Source organism: Salvelinus fontinalis, chromosome 6, assembly GCF_029448725.1.
Source record: "Salvelinus fontinalis isolate EN_2023a chromosome 6, ASM2944872v1, whole genome shotgun sequence".
NCBI classification, from domain to species: Eukaryota; Metazoa; Chordata; class Actinopteri; order Salmoniformes; family Salmonidae; genus Salvelinus; species Salvelinus fontinalis.
The window spans coordinates 11,751,892-11,765,554 of NC_074670.1; the positions used below are offsets into that span (position 1 = coordinate 11,751,892).

General features: G+C 35.1%; 9 non-coding genes across 9 annotated transcripts; all 9 read right to left on the reverse strand.

Annotated features, from left to right (window-relative positions):
* Positions 1 to 794: 794 nt before the first annotated feature.
* On the reverse strand, positions 795 to 867 carry trnat-ugu (transfer RNA threonine (anticodon UGU)). The gene has a single exon. It is a non-coding gene; the product is annotated as a tRNA-Thr (tRNA).
* Positions 868 to 3,205: 2,338 nt separating this feature from the next.
* trnat-ugu (transfer RNA threonine (anticodon UGU)) lies at positions 3,206 to 3,278 on the reverse strand. Its single transcript has one exon. It is a non-coding gene; the product is annotated as a tRNA-Thr (tRNA).
* A 1,133-nt stretch (positions 3,279 to 4,411) lies between these two features.
* On the reverse strand, positions 4,412 to 4,484 carry trnat-ugu (transfer RNA threonine (anticodon UGU)). The gene has a single exon. It is a non-coding gene; the product is annotated as a tRNA-Thr (tRNA).
* A 1,133-nt stretch (positions 4,485 to 5,617) lies between these two features.
* Positions 5,618 to 5,690, reverse strand: trnat-ugu (transfer RNA threonine (anticodon UGU)). The gene has a single exon. It is a non-coding gene; the product is annotated as a tRNA-Thr (tRNA).
* A 2,339-nt stretch (positions 5,691 to 8,029) lies between these two features.
* Positions 8,030 to 8,102, reverse strand: trnat-ugu (transfer RNA threonine (anticodon UGU)). The gene has a single exon. It is a non-coding gene; the product is annotated as a tRNA-Thr (tRNA).
* A 1,133-nt stretch (positions 8,103 to 9,235) lies between these two features.
* On the reverse strand, positions 9,236 to 9,308 carry trnat-ugu (transfer RNA threonine (anticodon UGU)). The gene has a single exon. It is a non-coding gene; the product is annotated as a tRNA-Thr (tRNA).
* Positions 9,309 to 10,441: 1,133 nt separating this feature from the next.
* On the reverse strand, positions 10,442 to 10,514 carry trnat-ugu (transfer RNA threonine (anticodon UGU)). The gene has a single exon. It is a non-coding gene; the product is annotated as a tRNA-Thr (tRNA).
* Positions 10,515 to 11,647: 1,133 nt separating this feature from the next.
* Positions 11,648 to 11,720, reverse strand: trnat-ugu (transfer RNA threonine (anticodon UGU)). The gene has a single exon. It is a non-coding gene; the product is annotated as a tRNA-Thr (tRNA).
* A 1,133-nt stretch (positions 11,721 to 12,853) lies between these two features.
* trnat-ugu (transfer RNA threonine (anticodon UGU)) lies at positions 12,854 to 12,926 on the reverse strand. Its single transcript has one exon. It is a non-coding gene; the product is annotated as a tRNA-Thr (tRNA).
* Between the last annotated feature and the right edge of the window lie 737 nt (positions 12,927 to 13,663).

The following is a 13,663-nucleotide window of genomic DNA, read 5'->3' on the forward strand; positions in this document are numbered from 1 at the left end:
TTTACACCCACCCTTCAGCTACCCTCAACCCCTCCCACCAATCTCTGAAAACCATCCCGTTTACTTTTTGTTAGCTGCACGTTTGACATAACTCCACAAGTGGTCTTTGTGATATCATTCAACAATTATTATACAATTTGTAAAAAAAAAAAAAAAAAAATCCCCAAATAATGTCATTTTTTAAATAATTAGCATATTTGACTTTAGCCATAATATTTGTTGTAATTGGCCTATTTCTTCATTCTTTTCTGGTGGATTAAACTGAAATTGCAACCAGTGTTCTATGGCTTGTTTAAAAACAGTGATATTCTGGAGATTATTTCATTTTCAAATAACCGAAAGTGAGAGGTTGCAATATCAATAAAGGGAAAAGGTCTATTCTTGTACATGGATCATTGTAACTAATCTGCTGGAAAACCAGTTTGAATTTAAATACAACTTTTATCTTACAGTTAATATAAGGAAAAGTTCTAGTTAATGTTGTTTTTCTTTCAACATGCATCGCTGGTTTACATGACCTCTGCTACTCCTGTCTCTAGTTTCAGCCCTTTTTTAATCATGATGGGCGAACCAGGCTAGAATCGGCAAACGTGTAATCGTATCGTCAGTTTGTTTGGCAAGTCTCTTACAGTAGTTGTAATGCAGAGAATTATTTTTGCAGGGTGATACTGTCAGTTTGTTGTCACATTTAGAACTTTCTGCTGTATAGAGCAAGATAAATGGAATCTCCCACCCTCTGCATTTAGGTGTAAGGTTGCAGATGAATGTCACAGAGGGTGGTGGAGTCATAATCAAGCCCCCAGTGAGAATTGAACTCACGACCCCTGGTTTACAAGACCAGTGCTCTAACCACTGAGCTATGGAGCCATTGTTAGAAAACATTATTTAATAGTCTCCTCTCCTCCTTTCTTTGTCTCCTCTCCTTCATGACCATCTATTTGTTATTTTTAGGGGTAGATCAACTTTAATATTGCAGATTGATTGTGGGTTCTTTCAATGTAATTGTCTGCATCCTTTCCAATCCCCCATATATATTTTTTTACAAACATTTTATTTTATTATGTTCCCATAACCCTACCACCCCTCCCCTAATTGGAGAAAATTACTGGACAACAATACTTAGGCTTCTACTTCTAGCTTATACATTCTATAAACATATTACGGACACAGTATATTTTATATTACTCATATATTTTTTCAACATTTTTACACCCACCCTTCAGCTACCCTCAACCCATCCCACCAATCTCTGAAAACCATCCCGTTTACTTTTTGTTAGCTGCACGTTTGACATAACTCCACAAGTGGTCTTTGTGATATCATTCAACAATTATTATACAATTTGTAAAAATAAAAATAAAAAAATCCCCAAATAATGTCATTTTTTAAAATAATTAGCATATTTGACTTTAGCCATAATATTTGTTGTAATTGGCCTTTTTCATCATTCTTTTCTGGTGGATTAAACTGAAATTGCAACCAGTGTTCTATGGCTTGTTTAAAAACAGTGATATTCTGGAGATTATTTCATTTTCAAATAACCGAAAGTGAGAGGTTGCAATATCAATAAAGGGAAAAGGTCTATTCTTGTACATGGATCATTGTAACTAATCTGCTGGAAAACCAGTTTGAATTTAAATACAACTTTTATCTTACAGTTAATATAAGGAAAAGTTCTAGTTAATGTTGTTTTTCTTTCAACATGCATCGCTGGTTTACATGACCTCTGCTACTCCTGTCTCTAGTTTCAGCCCTTTTTTAATCATGATGGGCGAACCAGGATAGAATCGGCAAACGTGTAATCGTATCGTCAGTTTGTTTGGCAAGTCTCTTACAGCAGTTGTAATGCAGAGAATTATTTTTGCAGGGTGATACTGTCAGTTTGTTGTCACATTTAGAACTTTCTGCTGTATAGAGCAAGATAAATGGAATTTCCCACCCTCTGCATTTAGGTGTAAAGTTGCAGATGAATGTCACAGAGGGTGGTGGAGTCATAATCAAGGCACCAGTGAGAATTGAACTCACGACCCCTGGTTTGCAAGAACAGTGCTCTAACCACTGAGCTATGGAGCCATTGTTAGGAAACATTATTTAATAGTCTCCTCTCCTCCTTTCTTTGTCTCCTCTCCTTCATGACCATCTATTTGTTATTTTTAGGGGTAGATCAACTTTAATATTGCAGATTGATTGTGGGTTCTTTCAATGTAATTGTCTGCATCCTTTCCAATCCCCCATATATATTTTTTTACAAACATTTTATTTTATTATGTTCCCATAACCCTACCACCCCTCCCCTAATTGGAGAAATTTACTGGACAACAATACTTAGGCTTCTACTTCTAGCTTATACATTCTATAAACATATTACGGACACAGTATATTTTATATTACTCATATATTTTTTCAACATTTTTACACCCACCCTTCAGCTACCCTCAACCCCTCCCACCAATCTCTGAAAACCATCCCGTTTACTTTTTGTTAGCTGCACGTTTGACATAACTCCACAAGTGGTCTTTGTGATATCATTCAACAATTATTATACAATTTGTAAAAAAAAAAAAAAAAAAATCCCCAAATAATGTCATTTTTTAAATAATTAGCATATTTGACTTTAGCCATAATATTTGTTGTAATTGGCCTATTTCTTCATTCTTTTCTGGTGGATTAAACTGAAATTGCAACCAGTGTTCTATGGCTTGTTTAAAAACAGTGATATTCTGGAGATGATTTCATTTTCAAATAACCGAAAGTGAGAGGTTGCAATATCAATAAAGGGAAAAGGTCTATTCTTGTACATGGATCATTGTAACTAATCTGCTGGAAAACCAGTTTGAATTTAAATACAACTTTTATCTTACAGTTAATATAAGGAAAAGTTCTAGTTAATGTTGTTTTTCTTTCAACATGCATCGCTGGTTTACATGACCTCTGCTACTCCTGTCTCTAGTTTCAGCCCTTTTTTAATCATGATGGGCGAACCAGGCTAGAATCGGCAAACGTGTAATCGTATCGTCAGTTTGTTTGGCAAGTCTCTTACAGTAGTTGTAATGCAGAGAATTATTTTTGCAGGGTGATACTGTCAGTTTGTTGTCACATTTAGAACTTTCTGCTGTATAGAGCAAGATAAATGGAATCTCCCACCCTCTGCATTTAGGTGTAAGGTTGCAGATGAATGTCACAGAGGGTGGTGGAGTCATAATCAAGGCCCCAGTGAGAATTGAACTCACGACCCCTGGTTTACAAGACCAGTGCTCTAACCACTGAGCTATGGAGCCATTGTTAGAAAACATTATTTAATAGTCTCCTCTCCTCCTTTCTTTGTCTCCTCTCCTACATGACCATCTATTTGTTATTTTTAGGGGTAGATCAACTTTAATATTGCAGATTGATTGTGGGTTCTTTCAATGTAATTGTCTGCATCCTTTCCAATCCCCCATATATATTTTTTTACAAACATTTTATTTTATTATGTTCCCATAACCCTACCACCCCTCCCCTAATTGGAGAAAATTACTGGACAACAATACTTAGGCTTCTACTTCTAGCTTATACATTCTATAAACATATTACGGACACAGTATATTTTATATTACTCATATATTTTTTCAACATTTTTACACCCACCCTTCAGCTACCCTCAACCCATCCCACCAATCTCTGAAAACCATCCCGTTTACTTTTTGTTAGCTGCACGTTTGACATAACTCCACAAGTGGTCTTTGTGATATCATTCAACAATTATTATACAATTTGTAAAAATAAATATAAAAAAATCCCCAAATAATGTCATTTTTTAAAATAATTAGCATATTTGACTTTAGCCATAATATTTGTTGTAATTGGCCTTTTTCTTCATTCTTTTCTGGTGGATTAAACTGAAATTGCAACCAGTGTTCTATGGCTTGTTTAAAAACAGTGATATTCTGGAGATTATTTCATTTTCAAATAACCGAAAGTGAGAGGTTGCAATATCAATAAAGGGAAAAGGTCTATTCTTGTACATGGATCATTGTAACTAATCTGCTGGAAAACCAGTTTGAATTTAAATACAACTTTTATCTTACAGTTAATATAAGGAAAAGTTCTAGTTAATGTTGTTTTTCTTTCAACATGCATCGCTGGTTTACATGACCTCTGCTACTCCTGTCTCTAGTTTCAGCCCTTTTTTAATCATGATGGGCGAACCAGGATAGAATCGGCAAACGTGTAATCGTATCGTCAGTTTGTTTGGCAAGTCTCTTACAGTAGTTGTAATGCAGAGAATTATTTTTGCAGGGTGATACTGTCAGTTTGTTGTCACATTTAGAACTTTCTGCTGTATAGAGCAAGATAAATGGAATTTCCCACCCTCTGCATTTAGGTGTAAAGTTGCAGATGAATGTCACAGAGGGTGGTGGAGTCATAATCAAGGCCCCAGTGAGAATTGAACTCACGACCCCTGGTTTACAAGACCAGTGCTCTAACCACTGAGCTATGGAGCCATTGCTAGAAAACATTATTTAATAGTCTCCTCTCCTCCTTTCTTTGTCTCCTCTCCTTCATGACCATCTATTTGTTATTTTTAGGGGTAGATCAACTTTAATATTGCAGATTGATTGTGGGTTCTTTCAATGTAATTGTCTGCATCCTTTCCAATCCCCCATATATATTTTTTTACAAACATTTTATTTTATTATGTTCCCATAACCCTACCACCCCTCCCCTAATTGGAGAAAATTAGTGGACAACAATACTTAGGCTTCTACTTCTAGCTTATACATTCTATAAACATATTACGGACACAGTATATTTTATATTACTCATATATTTTTTCAACATTTTTACACCCACCCTTCAGCTACCCTCAACCCCTCCCACCAATCTCTGAAAACCATCCCGTTTACTTTTTGTTAGCTGCACGTTTGACATAACTCCACAAGTGGTCTTTGTGATATCATTCAACAATTATTATACAATTTGTAAAAATAAAAATAAAAAAATCCCCAAATAATGTCATTTTTTAAAATAATTAGCATATTTGACTTTAGCCATAATATTTGTTGTAATTGGCCTTTTTCTTCATTCTTTTCTGGTGGATTAAACTGAAATTGCAACCAGTGTTCTATGGCTTGTTTAAAAACAGTGATATTCTGGAGATTATTTCATTTTCAAATAACCGAAAGTGAGAGGTTGCAATATCAATAAAGGGAAAAGGTCTATTCTTGTACATGGATCATTGTAACTAATCTGCTGGAAAACCAGTTTGAATTTAAATACAACTTTTATCTTACAGTTAATATAAGGAAAAGTTCTAGTTAATGTTGTTTTTCTTTCAACATGCATCGCTGGTTTACATGACCTCTGCTACTCCTGTCTCTAGTTTCAGCCCTTTTTTAATCATGATGGGCGAACCAGGCTAGAATCGGCAAACGTGTAATCGTATCGTCAGTTTGTTTGGCAAGTCTCTTACAGTAGTTGTAATGCAGAGAATTATTTTTGCAGGGTGATACTGTCAGTTTGTTGTCACATTTAGAACTTTCTGCTGTATAGAGCAAGATAAATGGAATCTCCCACCCTCTGCATTTAGGTGTAAGGTTGCAGATGAATGTCACAGAGGGTGGTGGAGTCATAATCAAGGCCCCAGTGAGAATTGAACTCACGACCCCTGGTTTACAAGACCAGTGCTCTAACCACTGAGCTATGGAGCCATTGTTAGAAAACATTATTTAATAGTCTCCTCTCCTCCTTTCTTTGTCTCCTCTCCTTCATGACCATCTATTTGTTATTTTTAGGGGTAGATCAACTTTAATATTGCAGATTGATTGTGGGTTCTTTCAATGTAATTGTCTGCATCCTTTCCAATCCCCCATATATATTTTTTTACAAACATTTTATTTTATTATGTTCCCATAACCCTACCACCCCTCCCCTAATTGGAGAAAATTACTGGACAACAATACTTAGGCTTCTACTTCTAGCTTATACATTCTATAAACATATTACGGACACAGTATATTTTATATTACTCATATATTTTTTCAACATTTTTACACCCACCCTTCAGCTACCCTCAACCCATCCCACCAATCTCTGAAAACCATCCCGTTTACTTTTTGTTAGCTGCACGTTTGACATAACTCCACAAGTGGTCTTTGTGATATCATTCAACAATTATTATACAATTTGTAAAAATAAATATAAAAAAATCCCCAAATAATGTCATTTTTTAAAATAATTAGCATATTTGACTTTAGCCATAATATTTGTTGTAATTGGCCTTTTTCTTCATTCTTTTCTGGTGGATTAAACTGAAATTGCAACCAGTGTTCTATGGCTTGTTTAAAAACAGTGATATTCTGGAGATTATTTCATTTTCAAATAACCGAAAGTGAGAGGTTGCAATATCAATAAAGGGAAAAGGTCTATTCTTGTACATGGATCATTGTAACTAATCTGCTGGAAAACCAGTTTGAATTTAAATACAACTTTTATCTTACAGTTAATATAAGGAAAAGTTCTAGTTAATGTTGTTTTTCTTTCAACATGCATCGCTGGTTTACATGACCTCTGCTACTCCTGTCTCTAGTTTCAGCCCTTTTTTAATCATGATGGGCGAACCAGGATAGAATCGGCAAACGTGTAATCGTATCGTCAGTTTGTTTGGCAAGTCTCTTACAGCAGTTGTAATGCAGAGAATTATTTTTGCAGGGTGATACTGTCAGTTTGTTGTCACATTTAGAACTTTCTGCTGTATAGAGCAAGATAAATGGAATCTCCCACCCTCTGCATTTAGGTGTAAAGTTGCAGATGAATGTCACAGAGGGTGGTGGAGTCATAATCAAGGCACCAGTGAGAATTGAACTCACGACCCCTGGTTTGCAAGAACAGTGCTCTAACCACTGAGCTATGGAGCCATTGTTAGGAAACATTATTTAATAGTCTCCTCTCCTCCTTTCTTTGTCTCCTCTCCTTCATGACCATCTATTTGTTATTTTTAGGGGTAGATCAACTTTAATATTGCAGATTGATTGTGGGTTCTTTCAATGTAATTGTCTGCATCCTTTCCAATCCCCCATATATATTTTTTTACAAACATTTTATTTTATTATGTTCCCATAACCCTACCACCCCTCCCCTAATTTGAGAAAATTACTGGACAACAATACTTAGGCTTCTACTTCTAGCTTATACATTCTATAAACATATTACGGACACAGTATATTTTATATTACTCATATATTTTTTCAACATTTTTACACCCACCCTTCAGCTACCCTCAACCCATCCCACCAATCTCTGAAAACCATCCCGTTTACTTTTTGTTAGCTGCACGTTTGACATAACTCCACAAGTGGTCTTTGTGATATCATTCAACAATTATTATACAATTTGTAAAAATAAATATAAAAAAATCCCCAAATAATGTCATTTTTTAAAATAATTAGCATATTTGACTTTAGCCATAATATTTGTTGTAATTGGCCTTTTTCTTCATTCTTTTCTGGTGGATTAAACTGAAATTGCAACCAGTGTTCTATGGCTTGTTTAAAAACAGTGATATTCTGGAGATTATTTCATTTTCAAATAACCGAAAGTGAGAGGTTGCAATATCAATAAAGGGAAAAGGTCTATTCTTGTACATGGATCATTGTAACTAATCTGCTGGAAAACCAGTTTGAATTTAAATACAACTTTTATCTTACAGTTAATATAAGGAAAAGTTCTAGTTAATGTTGTTTTTCTTTCAACATGCATCGCTGGTTTACATGACCTCTGCTACTCCTGTCTCTAGTTTCAGCCCTTTTTTAATCATGATGGGCGAACCAGGATAGAATCGGCAAACGTGTAATCGTATCGTCAGTTTGTTTGGCAAGTCTCTTACAGTAGTTGTAATGCAGAGAATTATTTTTGCAGGGTGATACTGTCAGTTTGTTGTCACATTTAGAACTTTCTGCTGTATAGAGCAAGATAAATGGAATTTCCCACCCTCTGCATTTAGGTGTAAAGTTGCAGATGAATGTCACAGACGGTGGTGGAGTCATAATCAAGGCCCCAGTGAGAATTGAACTCACGACCCCTGGTTTACAAGACCAGTGCTCTAACCACTGAGCTATGGAGCCATTGCTAGAAAACATTATTTAATAGTCTCCTCTCCTCCTTTCTTTGTCTCCTCTCCTTCATGACCATCTATTTGTTATTTTTAGGGGTAGATCAACTTTAATATTGCAGATTGATTGTGGGTTCTTTCAATGTAATTGTCTGCATCCTTTCCAATCCCCCATATATATTTTTTTACAAACATTTTATTTTATTATGTTCCCATAACCCTACCACCCCTCCCCTAATTGGAGAAAATTAGTGGACAACAATACTTAGGCTTCTACTTCTAGCTTATACATTCTATAAACATATTACGGACACAGTATATTTTATATTACTCATATATTTTTTCAACATTTTTACACCCACCCTTCAGCTACCCTCAACCCCTCCCACCAATCTCTGAAAACCATCCCGTTTACTTTTTGTTAGCTGCACGTTTGACATAACTCCACAAGTGGTCTTTGTGATATCATTCAACAATTATTATACAATTTGTAAAAAAAAAAAAAAAAAAAATCCCCAAATAATGTCATTTTTTAAATAATTAGCATATTTGACTTTAGCCATAATATTTGTTGTAATTGGCCTATTTCTTCATTCTTTTCTGGTGGATTAAACTGAAATTGCAACCAGTGTTCTATGGCTTGTTTAAAAACAGTGATATTCTGGAGATTATTTCATTTTCAAATAACCGAAAGTGAGAGGTTGCAATATCAATAAAGGGAAAAGGTCTATTCTTGTACATGGATCATTGTAACTAATCTGCTGGAAAACCAGTTTGAATTTAAATACAACTTTTATCTTACAGTTAATATAAGGAAAAGTTCTAGTTAATGTTGTTTTTCTTTCAACATGCATCGCTGGTTTACATGACCTCTGCTACTCCTGTCTCTAGTTTCAGCCCTTTTTTAATCATGATGGGCGAACCAGGCTAGAATCGGCAAACGTGTAATCGTATCGTCAGTTTGTTTGGCAAGTCTCTTACAGTAGTTGTAATGCAGAGAATTATTTTTGCAGGGTGATACTGTCAGTTTGTTGTCACATTTAGAACTTTCTGCTGTATAGAGCAAGATAAATGGAATCTCCCACCCTCTGCATTTAGGTGTAAGGTTGCAGATGAATGTCACAGAGGGTGGTGGAGTCATAATCAAGGCCCCAGTGAGAATTGAACTCACGACCCCTGGTTTACAAGACCAGTGCTCTAACCACTGAGCTATGGAGCCATTGTTAGAAAACATTATTTAATAGTCTCCTCTCCTCCTTTCTTTGTCTCCTCTCCTTCATGACCATCTATTTGTTATTTTTAGGGGTAGATCAACTTTAATATTGCAGATTGATTGTGGGTTCTTTCAATGTAATTGTCTGCATCCTTTCCAATCCCCCATATATATTTTTTTACAAACATTTTATTTTATTATGTTCCCATAACCCTACCACCCCTCCCCTAATTGGAGAAAATTACTGGACAACAATACTTAGGCTTCTACTTCTAGCTTATACATTCTATAAACATATTACGGACACAGTATATTTTATATTACTCATATATTTTCTCAACATTTTTACACCCACCCTTCAGCTACCCTCAACCCCTCCCACCAATCTCTGAAAACCATCCCGTTTACTTTTTGTTAGCTGCACGTTTGACATAACTCCACAAGTGGTCTTTGTGATATCATTCAACAATTATTATACAATTTGTAAAAAAAAAAAAAAAAAAAATCCCCAAATAATGTCATTTTTTAAATAATTAGCATATTTGACTTTAGCCATAATATTTGTTGTAATTGGCCTATTTCTTCATTCTTTTCTGGTGGATTAAACTGAAATTGCAACCAGTGTTCTATGGCTTGTTTAAAAACAGTGATATTCTGGAGATTATTTCATTTTCAAATAACCGAAAGTGAGAGGTTGCAATATCAATAAAGGGAAAAGGTCTATTCTTGTACATGGATCATTGTAACTAATCTGCTGGAAAACCAGTTTGAATTTAAATACAACTTTTATCTTACAGTTAATATAAGGAAAAGTTCTAGTTAATGTTGTTTTTCTTTCAACATGCATCGCTGGTTTACATGACCTCTGCTACTCCTGTCTCTAGTTTCAGCCCTTTTTTAATCATGATGGGCGAACCAGGCTAGAATCGGCAAACGTGTAATCGTATCGTCAGTTTGTTTGGCAAGTCTCTTACAGTAGTTGTAATGCAGAGAATTATTTTTGCAGGGTGATACTGTCAGTTTGTTGTCACATTTAGAACTTTCTGCTGTATAGAGCAAGATAAATGGAATCTCCCACCCTCTGCATTTAGGTGTAAGGTTGCAGATGAATGTCACAGAGGGTGGTGGAGTCATAATCAAGGCCCCAGTGAGAATTGAACTCACGACCCCTGGTTTACAAGACCAGTGCTCTAACCACTGAGCTATGGAGCCATTGTTAGAAAACATTATTTAATAGTCTCCTCTCCTCCTTTCTTTGTCTCCTCTCCTTCATGACCATCTATTTGTTATTTTTAGGGGTAGATCAACTTTAATATTGCAGATTGATTGTGGGTTCTTTCAATGTAATTGTCTGCATCCTTTCCAATCCCCCATATATATTTTTTTACAAACATTTTATTTTATTATGTTCCCATAACCCTACCACCCCTCCCCTAATTGGAGAAAATTACTGGACAACAATACTTAGGCTTCTACTTCTAGCTTATACATTCTATAAACATATTACGGACACAGTATATTTTATATTACTCATATATTTTTTCAACATTTTTACACCCACCCTTCAGCTACCCTCAACCCATCCCACCAATCTCTGAAAACCATCCCGTTTACTTTTTGTTAGCTGCACGTTTGACATAACTCCACAAGTGGTCTTTGTGATATCATTCAACAATTATTATACAATTTGTAAAAATAAATATAAAAAAATCCCCAAATAATGTCATTTTTTAAAATAATTAGCATATTTGACTTTAGCCATAATATTTGTTGTAATTGGCCTTTTTCTTCATTCTTTTCTGGTGGATTAAACTGAAATTGCAACCAGTGTTCTATGGCTTGTTTAAAAACAGTGATATTCTGGAGATTATTTCATTTTCAAATAACCGAAAGTGAGAGGTTGCAATATCAATAAAGGGAAAAGGTCTATTCTTGTACATGGATCATTGTAACTAATCTGCTGGAAAACCAGTTTGAATTTAAATACAACTTTTATCTTACAGTTAATATAAGGAAAAGTTCTAGTTAATGTTGTTTTTCTTTCAACATGCATCGCTGGTTTACATGACCTCTGCTACTCCTGTCTCTAGTTTCAGCCCTTTTTTAATCATGATGGGCGAACCAGGATAGAATCGGCAAACGTGTAATCGTATCGTCAGTTTGTTTGGCAAGTCTCTTACAGCAGTTGTAATGCAGAGAATTATTTTTGCAGGGTGATACTGTCAGTTTGTTGTCACATTTAGAACTTTCTGCTGTATAGAGCAAGATAAATGGAATCTCCCACCCTCTGCATTTAGGTGTAAGGTTGCAGATGAATGTCACAGAGGGTGGTGGAGTCATAATCAAGGACCCAGTGAGAATTGAACTCACGACCCCTGGTTTACAAGACCAGTGCTCTAACCACTGAGCTATGGAGCCATTGTTAGAAAACATTATTTAATAGTCTCCTCTCCTCCTTTCTTTGTCTCCTCTCCTTCATGACCATCTATTTGTTATTTTTAGGGGTAGATCAACTTTAATATTGCAGATTGATTGTGGGTTCTTTCAATGTAATTGTCTGCATCCTTTCCAATCCCCCATATATATTTTTTTACAAACATTTTATTTTATTATGTTCCCATAACCCTACCACCCCTCCCCTAATTGGAGAAAATTACTGGACAACAATACTTAGGCTTCTACTTCTAGCTTATACATTCTATAAACATATTACGGACACAGTATATTTTATATTACTCATATATTTTTTCAACATTTTTACACCCACCCTTCAGCTACCCTCAACCCATCCCACCAATCTCTGAAAACCATCCCGTTTACTTTTTGTTAGCTGCACGTTTGACATAACTCCACAAGTGGTCTTTGTGATATCATTCAACAATTATTATACAATTTGTAAAAATAAATATAAAAAAATCCCCAAATAATGTCATTTTTTAAAATAATTAGCATATTTGACTTTAGCCATAATATTTGTTGTAATTGGCCTTTTTCTTCATTCTTTTCTGGTGGATTAAACTGAAATTGCAACCAGTGTTCTATGGCTTGTTTAAAAACAGTGATATTCTGGAGATTATTTCATTTTCAAATAACCGAAAGTGAGAGGTTGCAATATCAATAAAGGGAAAAGGTCTATTCTTGTACATGGATCATTGTAACTAATCTGCTGGAAAACCAGTTTGAATTTAAATACAACTTTTATCTTACAGTTAATATAAGGAAAAGTTCTAGTTAATGTTGTTTTTCTTTCAACATGCATCGCTGGTTTACATGACCTCTGCTACTCCTGTCTCTAGTTTCAGCCCTTTTTTAATCATGATGGGCGAACCAGGATAGAATCGGCAAACGTGTAATCGTATCGTCAGTTTGTTTGGCAAGTCTCTTACAGTAGTTGTAATGCAGAGAATTATTTTTGCAGGGTGATACTGTCAGTTTGTTGTCACATTTAGAACTTTCTGCTGTATAGAGCAAGATAAATGGAATTTCCCACCCTCTGCATTTAGGTGTAAAGTTGCAGATGAATGTCACAGAGGGTGGTGGAGTCATAATCAAGGCCCCAGTGAGAATTGAACTCACGACCCCTGGTTTACAAGACCAGTGCTCTAACCACTGAGCTATGGAGCCATTGCTAGAAAACATTATTTAATAGTCTCCTCTCCTCCTTTCTTTGTCTCCTCTCCTTCATGACCATCTATTTGTTATTTTTAGGGGTAGATCAACTTTAATATTGCAGATTGATTGTGGGTTCTTTCAATGTAATTGTCTGCATCCTTTCCAATCCCCCATATATATTTTTTTACAAACATTTTATTTTATTATGTTCCCATAACCCTACCACCCCTCCCCTAATTGGAGAAAATTAGTGGACAACAATACTTAGGCTTCTACTTCTAGCTTATACATTCTATAAACATATTACGGACACAGTATATTTTATATTACTCATATATTTTTTCAACATTTTTACACCCACCCTTCAGCTACCCTCAACCCCTCCCACCAATCTCTGAAAACCATCCCGTTTACTTTTTGTTAGCTGCACGTTTGACATAACTCCACAAGTGGTCTTTGTGATATCATTCAACAATTATTATACAATTTGTAAAAATAAAAATAAAAAAATCCCCAAATAATGTCATTTTTTAAAATAATTAGCATATTTGACTTTAGCCATAATATTTGTTGTAATTGGCCTTTTTCTTCATTCTTTTCTGGTGGATTAAACTGAAATTGCAACCAGTGTTCTATGGCTTGTTTAAAAACAGTGATATTCTGGAGATTATTTCATTTTCAAATAACCGAAAGTGAGAGGTTGCAATATCAATAAAGGGAAAAGGTCTATTCTTGTACATGGATCATTG